This window comes from Canis lupus, chromosome 22 (genome assembly GCF_048164855.1).
Source record: "Canis lupus baileyi chromosome 22, mCanLup2.hap1, whole genome shotgun sequence".
NCBI classification, from domain to species: Eukaryota; Metazoa; Chordata; class Mammalia; order Carnivora; family Canidae; genus Canis; species Canis lupus.
Genome location: NC_132859.1, coordinates 14,323,461 through 14,332,395, shown reverse-complemented (window position 1 = coordinate 14,332,395; position 8,935 = coordinate 14,323,461). Strand labels below are relative to the sequence as shown.

The following is an 8,935-nucleotide window of genomic DNA, read 5'->3' as shown; positions in this document are numbered from 1 at the left end:
ATAATGTAAATTTGGACAAAATACAACTGTTGACTGGTATCTGTATTCCTCTCACTCCCCTTTTATCATTAGGGAGAGTGGAATGTGGGGAAGGAGGAAGTGAGGCAGGAAGCAGAGAGCTTCAAGTACGTGGGTCCTGGTGTCCTTTTGAGACCTTGGTATTTTCTAAGCCCAGGCAGGGTCTCATTCAAGTTGATACGTGAGCTCCAGCCAATGTCTTGGAAGTTTCAGCCAGCATGAGCATAGAATTGTCCTCACTGATGTTTAAACTAGGAGGGGAAATGACCACCAGGTGGCACCACAACCCAAATAAGAGCAAAATGGACTTCGTTCTCAGATGCCCAAATTCCTGGCTGTCCAGCTCTGCAAGTTCCATCATAATGCATCGGATTTTTTTTTTTACTCCATTTATGGTATTATGCTAGGATTTTACTATATAATTCACATGATAAATATACACTAAAATAGAATTCTTAAGGAAATGAAATATAAACAATTTTACAAGCTCCTTTCTATACTGGAATGGACTTCAATATACAATTCCCTGGTATATTATCCTCAAAAATTTGCATTTTAAATACTTTTTAATTTTCATCTTTCCTAGTTTTATTGAGGAATAACTTACATGTTACTCTGTGAGGTTAAGGCATATAGCATGATGGTTTTATTTGCATAAATATATTTTTAAGGTTTTATTTATTTATTCATGAGAGACACAGAGAGAGAGGCAGAGACACAGGCAGAGGGAGAAGCAGGCTCCACGAAGGGAGCCCAATGTGGGACTCGATCCCAGGTCTCCAGGATCACAACCTGGGCTGAAGACAGCGCTAAACCGCTGAGCCCCCCGGGCTGCCCTATTTACATATATTATAAAATGATTACCACAATGAGTTCAGCTAACATCCGTATTCTTATATAGAGACAATAAAAAGAAAAGAAAGAAGAATAAAAAAAGATTTTCTCTTTGTAATGAGAACTCTTAGGATTTACTCTCTTTAACTTTCCTAGACATCATACAGTACTATTAGCTATAGTCAGCATGTTGTACATTATATCCCGGGTACTTATGTATCTTGTAACTGGAAGTTTGTACCTTTGGCCACATTGCTCAATTCCCCACCTACTATCTCCTACCTCTGATAACCACAAACCTGATCCTTTGTTCTATGAATTTGGTGGGATTTTGTTTGTTTGTTTTAAATTCCACGTAAGTGAGATCATACAGCATTTATCTTTCTTTGTCCTTATTTCATTTAGTATAATGCCTTCAGATCTATCCATGTTGTCAGAAATGGTAGGATTTCCTCTTTTTGTGGTTAAATAATATTCCATTATTTCTATATCTATATCACAATTTCTTTATTCATTCATCCATTGATGGATACTTAGATTGTTTCCATATCTTATCTATCATAAAAAAGGCCGCTATGAACATAGGAGTGCAGTTATCTTTCCACATTGGCATTTTCATAAACTTAGGATGTATTTCCAGAAGTGGAATTGCTGAATCATAAGGTAGCTCTATTTTTAATTTGTTGAGGCTCCTTCATTGTCTTTTCCATAGTATCTATACCAATTTGCAATCACACCAACAGTGCACAAAGCTTCTCTTTTCTCCATTTCCGTGCCAGTGTTTATTATCTTTCATCTGTTTGATAATGGCCATTCTAATAGGAGTGAAGTGATATCTCACTGTGGTTTTAATTTGCATTTCCCTAATGACTAGTGATGTTGAGCATCTTGTCAGATACCAGTTGGCCTTTCATATATCTTCTTTGGAGAAATGTTTATTCAGATTCTTTACCCAATTTTTAATTGGGTAATTTTCTTGTTATTGAGTTGGATGAGCTCTTTCTGTGTCAACCTCTTATCAGGTATATGGTTTGCAAATATGTTTTCCCAATTTGCAGATTGTCTTTTCACTTTGTTGATGTTTTTCTGTGCAAAAGCTTTTTAGTTGATTTAGTCCTACTTGTTTATTTTCTGTTTTGCTGCTTGTGCTCTAGATGTCATATCCAAACATCATCACCATGACTCATGTTAAGGGGCTTTGTTTCTATGTTTCCTTCTAGAATTTTTGTAGTTTCAGGTTTTACATTTAAATCTTTAATCCATTTCAAGTTAATTTTTATAAGTGGTATAAGATATGGGTCCAGTTTCATTCTTTTACATGTGAATAGCCAATTGTCCCAGCATCATTTATTGAAGAGACTATCTTGTCTCCATTGAGTACTCTTGGTTCCCTTGTTGAATATTAGTTGACCATATATGCTCAGATTTGTTTCTGGGCTCTTGATTCTGTTCCATTGATCTATTTGTCTGTTTTCATGCCAGAACCATTCTGTTTGGATGACTATAGCTTTAGTTATAGCTTGAAATCAGAAAGTTATACCTCCTGATTTGTTCTTTTTTTTTTTTCAGCATGTATATGTATAGTTTTTATTCACCTACTCAAATTCCTTTACACGTGAGTTCTGTGCATTCCACCTTGCCCCCTCTCCCATTCACGAGGCCAGGATGAATCCCCTTGGCACAGAGGAAGGGGTGCCCTTCAATTTATTGAAGTATACAAACAAATAAAAAAAACACTCCTGGAGTGCCTGGGTGGCTCAGTCGGTTGGGCATGTGCCTTTGATCTGGGTCGGGATCCTGGGATGCTGTGGGAGAGCCCCTACTGGGGACAAAGTGGGAAGAGAACATAGCAAGTTTATCACACCGTAGCCACCCCCCAACACAGGGGGAGAGAGTCAGGAGGGCTGGGGAGTACCCCCATGCTACTGCCCTAGTCCTTAATACAGAACGGGGCGGGGAGGTGAAGAGGACCATCCCTTGGAAATACAGCACCAACCTCAGCATGGAGGCAAAAGGACAGTGGGCAAGACCGCTTCCCTCTGAGGGGAGGCAGGCTGAATGAGAGCACAGCCAGTTAGCAGCTGCAGCATCCCTCCCTCCTATGGTTGGGGTACAGCCTCAGCACCAGGAGCAGGAGGAGGGGAGGAGAAGAGATGACAGCAGTTGCACCATCCACCCTCTCCAAGCCCCGGGGCCCCAGCACAGGCTCTCCTCTCCCCACTAGCCCAGGTCCAGGGATGTGGAAGAAATCGTGGGAATCCAAGGCCCCTCTCGATTTTTTCTTGCCCTGGGAGCAGCGAGGGCAGAACCACTTCCCCCAAGGCTTGGTTGTCAGCCCCACGCAGGCAAAGTGGAACCACTCAATGGAACAATCAGGGCTGTCACAGCCAATCATCTTTCCATAGGAGACCTGGTGACAAAGGCAATAGGTGGGTTCGTTGGGATCCACAGGCATATCCAACACATCCGAGGGGTGGACACTGCCAAAGGTGACTGAGGGCATCCCACACTCAGGGCTTGTGTGCACAAGCTTTAGCTTCTTTTGGGTGGCTTTGGGAGCTTCTTCATCTGAGTTTTTCCCTTTGGAACGAGCACGGGCAGCTTTCTTCTCCTTTTGAGTCCCACCTTTCTTTTTGCCTTTGCTAGACGAGCTGTCATAGTCACTTGATTCAATCAATCTGCTTCTCCTTTAAATCAGCCTCAAAATGGGCCAGGTCTGTGTCCAGTCACCGAGTGTATTTATCCACCATCTCATAGGTCTGCATGGCAAGCTGCACCTTGTCGTCACCAAATTCCTTGCATTTGCCATAGGCTTCTTGGATCTGTTTGAGAAGAGCCAATTTTTCCTCGGAGCTCCGGCTGCGGTTGCTACTCATATACTCAGTGGCCAACTTGTCAATTTCAGCCTTCCCGCCCTCTGCTCTTTGGTCCAGGTGCCTCACGAGCTGAAAGTTTCTATGCAGTTCGAAGGGAAGGTTTTCGATACTGTCCAGATAATGTTCCAAATACATCCCCGCAGCCATCTGGAAGCAAGAAAACCTCCTGATCTGTTCTTGATTCTCATGATTTTTTGATTATCCAGAGTCTTCGGTGGTTCCATAGGAATTTTAGGAGTTTTTTTTTTTTTAAGATTTTATTTATTTATTTGAGAGAGAGAGAGAGCATGAATGATGGGGAAGGGCAGAGGGAGAGGGATAAGCAGACTCCTCAGTGAGCAGGGAGCCTGATGCGGGGCTCAATCCCAGGACCCCAGGATCCCGACCCACATCAAAGGTACACGCCCAACCGACTGAGCCACCCAGGCACTCCAGGAGTGTTTTTTTATTTGTTTGTATACTTCAATAAAAAATACGACTGGAATCTTCATAGAGGTTGCATTGAATCTATAAATGGCTTTTGGTAGTATTGACGTTTAACAATATTAATTCTTCCAATCCATGAACACAGGATACTTTTCCATTTCTTTGTGTCTACTTCAGTTTCTTTCATCAATGTCATTATTTTCAGTATAGAGATCATTTGCCCCCATGGTTAAATTTATTCTTATATCCCTGATAAATATAGATGCAAAAATTCTCCTTGTAGTTTTCTTTTAGTAGTGTTTTTCCTGGCTTTGATATCAGGATAATTTCAGCTTCATAAAATGAGTTGGGGAGTATTCTCTCCTCTTCAATATTTTGGAAGAATTTGAGAAGTATTGGTGTTCATTTTTCTTTAAATGTTTGATAAAACTCACCATTGAAGCCATCTGGTCTTGGGCTTCTCTTTGTTGGGAGATTTTTTTTTTTTAATACTGATTTAATCTACTAGCTAGTAATTGACTAATTCAGATTTTCTTTCTTTCTGATTCAGTCTTGGTAAGTTGACTATTTCTAAGAATACTTCCATTTCTTCGAGGTTGTCCAATCTGTTCATGTTTAGTTGTTTACAGTAACCTCATATAATTCTTTGAATTTATGTGGTATCAAGTGTTATGTTATTTTTCGTTTATATTTTTGTTGATTTGGGTCATTTCTCTTTTTTCCTTGGTTAATCTAGCTAAGGGTTTCTCAATTTTATCTTTTCAAAGAACCAACACTACCTTTGTTAATCTTTTTTGCTGTCTTTTTGTTCCTAATTTCATTTATTTCTGCTCTTATCTTTATTATTTCCTTTCTTCTGCTGACTTTGGGCTCAGTTTGTTCTTTTTCTAGTTCCTTAAGGCACAGAGTTAGATTGTTTATTTGGGATCTTTCTTGCTTTTTTTTTTTTTTTTTTTTTTAAGATTTTTAATTTAGACACAGAGAGAGAGGCAGAGACATAGACAGAGGGAGAAGCAGGCTCCTTGCAGGGAGTCTGATGTGGGACTCTAGCCCTGGACTGGGATCATGCCCTGAGCTGAACGCAGATACTCTACTGCTGAGCCATCCAGGAGTCCATCTACTTGCTTCTTAATGTAGGTATATATTGTTAACTGTTCTTGCATAGTATCCCAATAGTTCTTGTATATTGGTTTCCATTTTTGTTAGTCTCAAGAACTTTTATTTTCTCTTTAATTTCCTCTTCCATCCATTGGTTCTTTGGGAGAGTGTTGTTTAATTTCCATGTGTTTGTGGATTTTTCTATTTTCTTCTTAGTGATTTCTGTTTTCGTGTCATTCTGGTCAGAGAAGATGATTTCAGTCTTCTTGAATTTTCTAAGATTTATTTTATGGTCTAACATATGGTCATTCCTAGAAAATGTTATATGTGTGCTTGGGAAGAATATGTATTCTGCTGTTATTGGATAGAATGTTCTGTATATGTGTTTGTTAGGTCCGTTTGGTCAATAATATTGTTCAAATACACAGTTTCCTTATTCCTTATTGATTCTCTGTCTGGATGGTCTATCCATTCCAGAATGGGATATTAAAGTCCTCAACTATTATTGTATTCCTATTTATTTCTCCTTTTAGCTTTGTTAATTTTTTTAATATTATTTAAGTGCCCTGATGTTGGGCATATAAATATTTATAATTGTTATATATTCTTGATATACTAACCTCTATTATTATGTAATGACCCTCTTTGTCTCTTTTTACCATTTGTAGTATAAAGTGAATTGTTTCTGATACAAGTATAGCTACCCCTGCCCTGCCCTGCTTTTTTTTTTTTTTTTTTTGGTTATCATTTGCTTGAAACCGCTTTTTTTCCATATCTTCACTCCTAGTCTATGTGTATCTTTATGGCTAAGTTTCTTGTAGGCAACATATTGTCAGATCATTTTTTAAATCTGTTCAGCAAATCTATGTCTTTTGAGGGGAAAATTATTTATGTATTTATTTATTTATTTATTTATTTATTTATTTATGTGGGGGAATTTAATCTATTTTGTTTAAAGTAATTATTGATAGGTAAGGACTTACTATTGCCATTTTGTTGTTTTCTGGTTGTTTAGTATATCCATTGTTCCTTGTTTCTTTCTTTCTTTTTTTAATTCTGTTTATTTAAGAATGAGTGAGCGAGAGAGAGAGCATGAGTGGGAGAAGAGGCAGAGGGAGAGGGAGAAGCAGACTTCCTGTTGAGCAGAGAGCCCAACATGGGGCTCAATTCCAGGACCCCAGAATCATGACCTGAGCCAAAGGCAGACGTTTAACCAACTGAGCCATGCATGCACCCCATTGTTCCTTATTTCTTATCATGCTTTCTTTTTTTTTGTATTTTGAAGTCTTTTGGTGTCAGTATGCTCTGACTTTTTTATTGTATTCTTTTGTGTAATTACTATAAGATTTTCCCTTGTGGATGTCATGAGGTTTACATAAAATATCTTAAACTTATAATGCCTAATTTAAAGCTGACAACAACTTACTTTAATAGAATTTATATACTTGGGATGCCTGGGTGGCTCAGCGATTGAGCGCCTGTCTTTGGGCCAGGTCTTGATCCTGGAGTCGGGGGATCAAGTCCCACATGCGTCTCCCTGCAAGGAGCCTGCTTCTCCCTCTGCTTGTGTCTCTGCCTCTCTCTCCCTGTGTCTCTCATGAATAAATAAATCTTAAAAAAAAAAAAGAATTTATATACTTTACACTTGAACTTCTTATCCCATCACATTTTAAGTTTTGCTATTACAATTTACATTTTTAAAATATTGTATAATTAAGAATAGACTATTGTATTTATGGTTATTTTTTCTAAGTTCTTTTTTTTTCACTTTTATTTTTTTAAAGATTTATTTATTTATTTATGATAGACATAGAGAGAGAGAGGCAGAGACACAGGAGGAGGGAGAAACAGGCTCCATGCAGGGAGCCCGATGTGGGACTCGATGTGGGACTCCACGTGGGACTCGACGTGGGACTCGATGTGGGACTGGATCCCGGGTCTCCAGGATCATGCCCTGGGCAAAATGCAGGTGCTAAACCTGCTGAGCCACCCAGGGATCCCCTGTTTTTCATTTTTAAACTAAATTGTGAGTAGTGTACCATCATTACCATATTGCAGGATCTAACTATGCTTATATATATACAAATTACCTGTGAGATTTATGCTACCTTTTTGTGTTTTTATGATGTTAATTAGTATCCTTTTACTTCCACTCAAAGAACTCCCTTTAGTATTCTAGTATTCCTTGGAAGGCAGGTCTGGTGGTAATGAATATTTTTCAGCTTTTATTTGTTTGGGAAAGTCTTTTTTTTTTTAAGATTTTATTTATTTATTCATGAGAAACACAGAGAGAGAGAGGCAGAGACACTGGCAAAGGGAGAAGCAGGCTCCATGCAGGGAGCCCGATGTGGGACTCAATCCCAGGACTCTAGGATTAGGCCCTGGGCTGAAGGCAGCATTAAACCACTGAGCCACCCGGGCTGCCCTGTTTGGGAAAGTCTTTATCCCTACTTCATTTTCAGAATAGCTTTGCTAGTTAGAGAATTCTTGGTTAACAGTTATTTTCTTTCATATTTTGAATATGTCATCCCATTTTCTTCCTGGCTTGAAAAGTTTCTGTTGAGAAACCTACCTATAGTCTTATGGGAGTTTCCTTATATGTAATTTCCCTTTTCTCTTGTTGCTCTTAAAATTCTTTGTCTTTGACTTAAAAAAAAAAAGATTTTATTTATTTATTCATGAGAGACACAGAGAGAGGCAGAGATACAGGCAGAGGGAGAAGCAGGCTCCCTGTAGGGAGCCTGATGCAGGACTTGATCCTGGATTCCCGGGATCACACCCTGAGCCAAAGGTAGACACTCAACTGCTGAGCCGCCCAGGTGTCCCTGTCTTTGACTTTTGACAGTTTAATTATAATGTGTCTCGTTGCTACCCTATTTAGGTTAAACTCCTATTTGGAATCATTTGGGCCTCATGGTCTAAATGGTCATTTCTCTCCTCAGGTTCAGGAGGTTTTCTGCCATTACTGCTTTGAATATACTTTTTGTCCCTTTCTCTTTCTCTTCTTCTTCTAGAATTCCCATAATGTGAATGTTGTTTTTTTTCACTGTGTCTTATAATTGCCATAGGCTTTATTTACTGCCTTTCATTCTTTTGTTTCTTTCTTTTTTTTTTTTTTTCATTCTTTTGTTTCATTTCGATCCCCTAACAGTGATTTCCAATGTCCTATCCTCCAGGTCACCGATTCTTTCTTCTGTATGGTCAGGTCTATTTTTGAAACTATTAACTTTTTCAATTCATTGCTTACATTTTTCAACTCTAGAATTTCTGTGTTTTTTGCTTGTTTGTTTGTTTAATGGTTGCTTTTTTGGGTCAAATTTCCCGTTTTGTTCATACATTATTTTTCTAATTTTGTTTAGTTGTCTTTGTTTTCTTGCAGATCATGAAACATCTTTAAAGAGGATTATTCTGAATTCTTTGACAGTTTATAAATCTCCATTTCTTTAGGGTCATTGATTTCCTTTGGTGGAAATTCACTGATTTCCCTGGTCAGGTGAGGAGGCCAGTGGTTTTGCTCTGCAGATGGGGAAGTCACAGGCTATGATCTCTATTCAACTGCCACTGTTTGTAGGGCTGTTAAATGGGTTATGCAGTTTCCTGTGTGCTCTGGTTAAGCTTCCTGATCAGACAGGCTGAAAGCTCTAATTAGCAATGAGCAGGGCTATGAATTAGATTTCCTGCCC

At 38.8% G+C, this 8,935-nt stretch overlaps 1 pseudogene; it reads right to left on the bottom strand.

Annotated features, from left to right (window-relative positions):
* Window positions 1–2,926: 2,926 nt before the first annotated feature.
* LOC140613750 (inhibitor of growth protein 4 pseudogene) lies at window positions 2,927–3,875 on the bottom strand (annotated as a pseudogene).
* Between the last annotated feature and the right edge of the window lie 5,060 nt (window positions 3,876–8,935).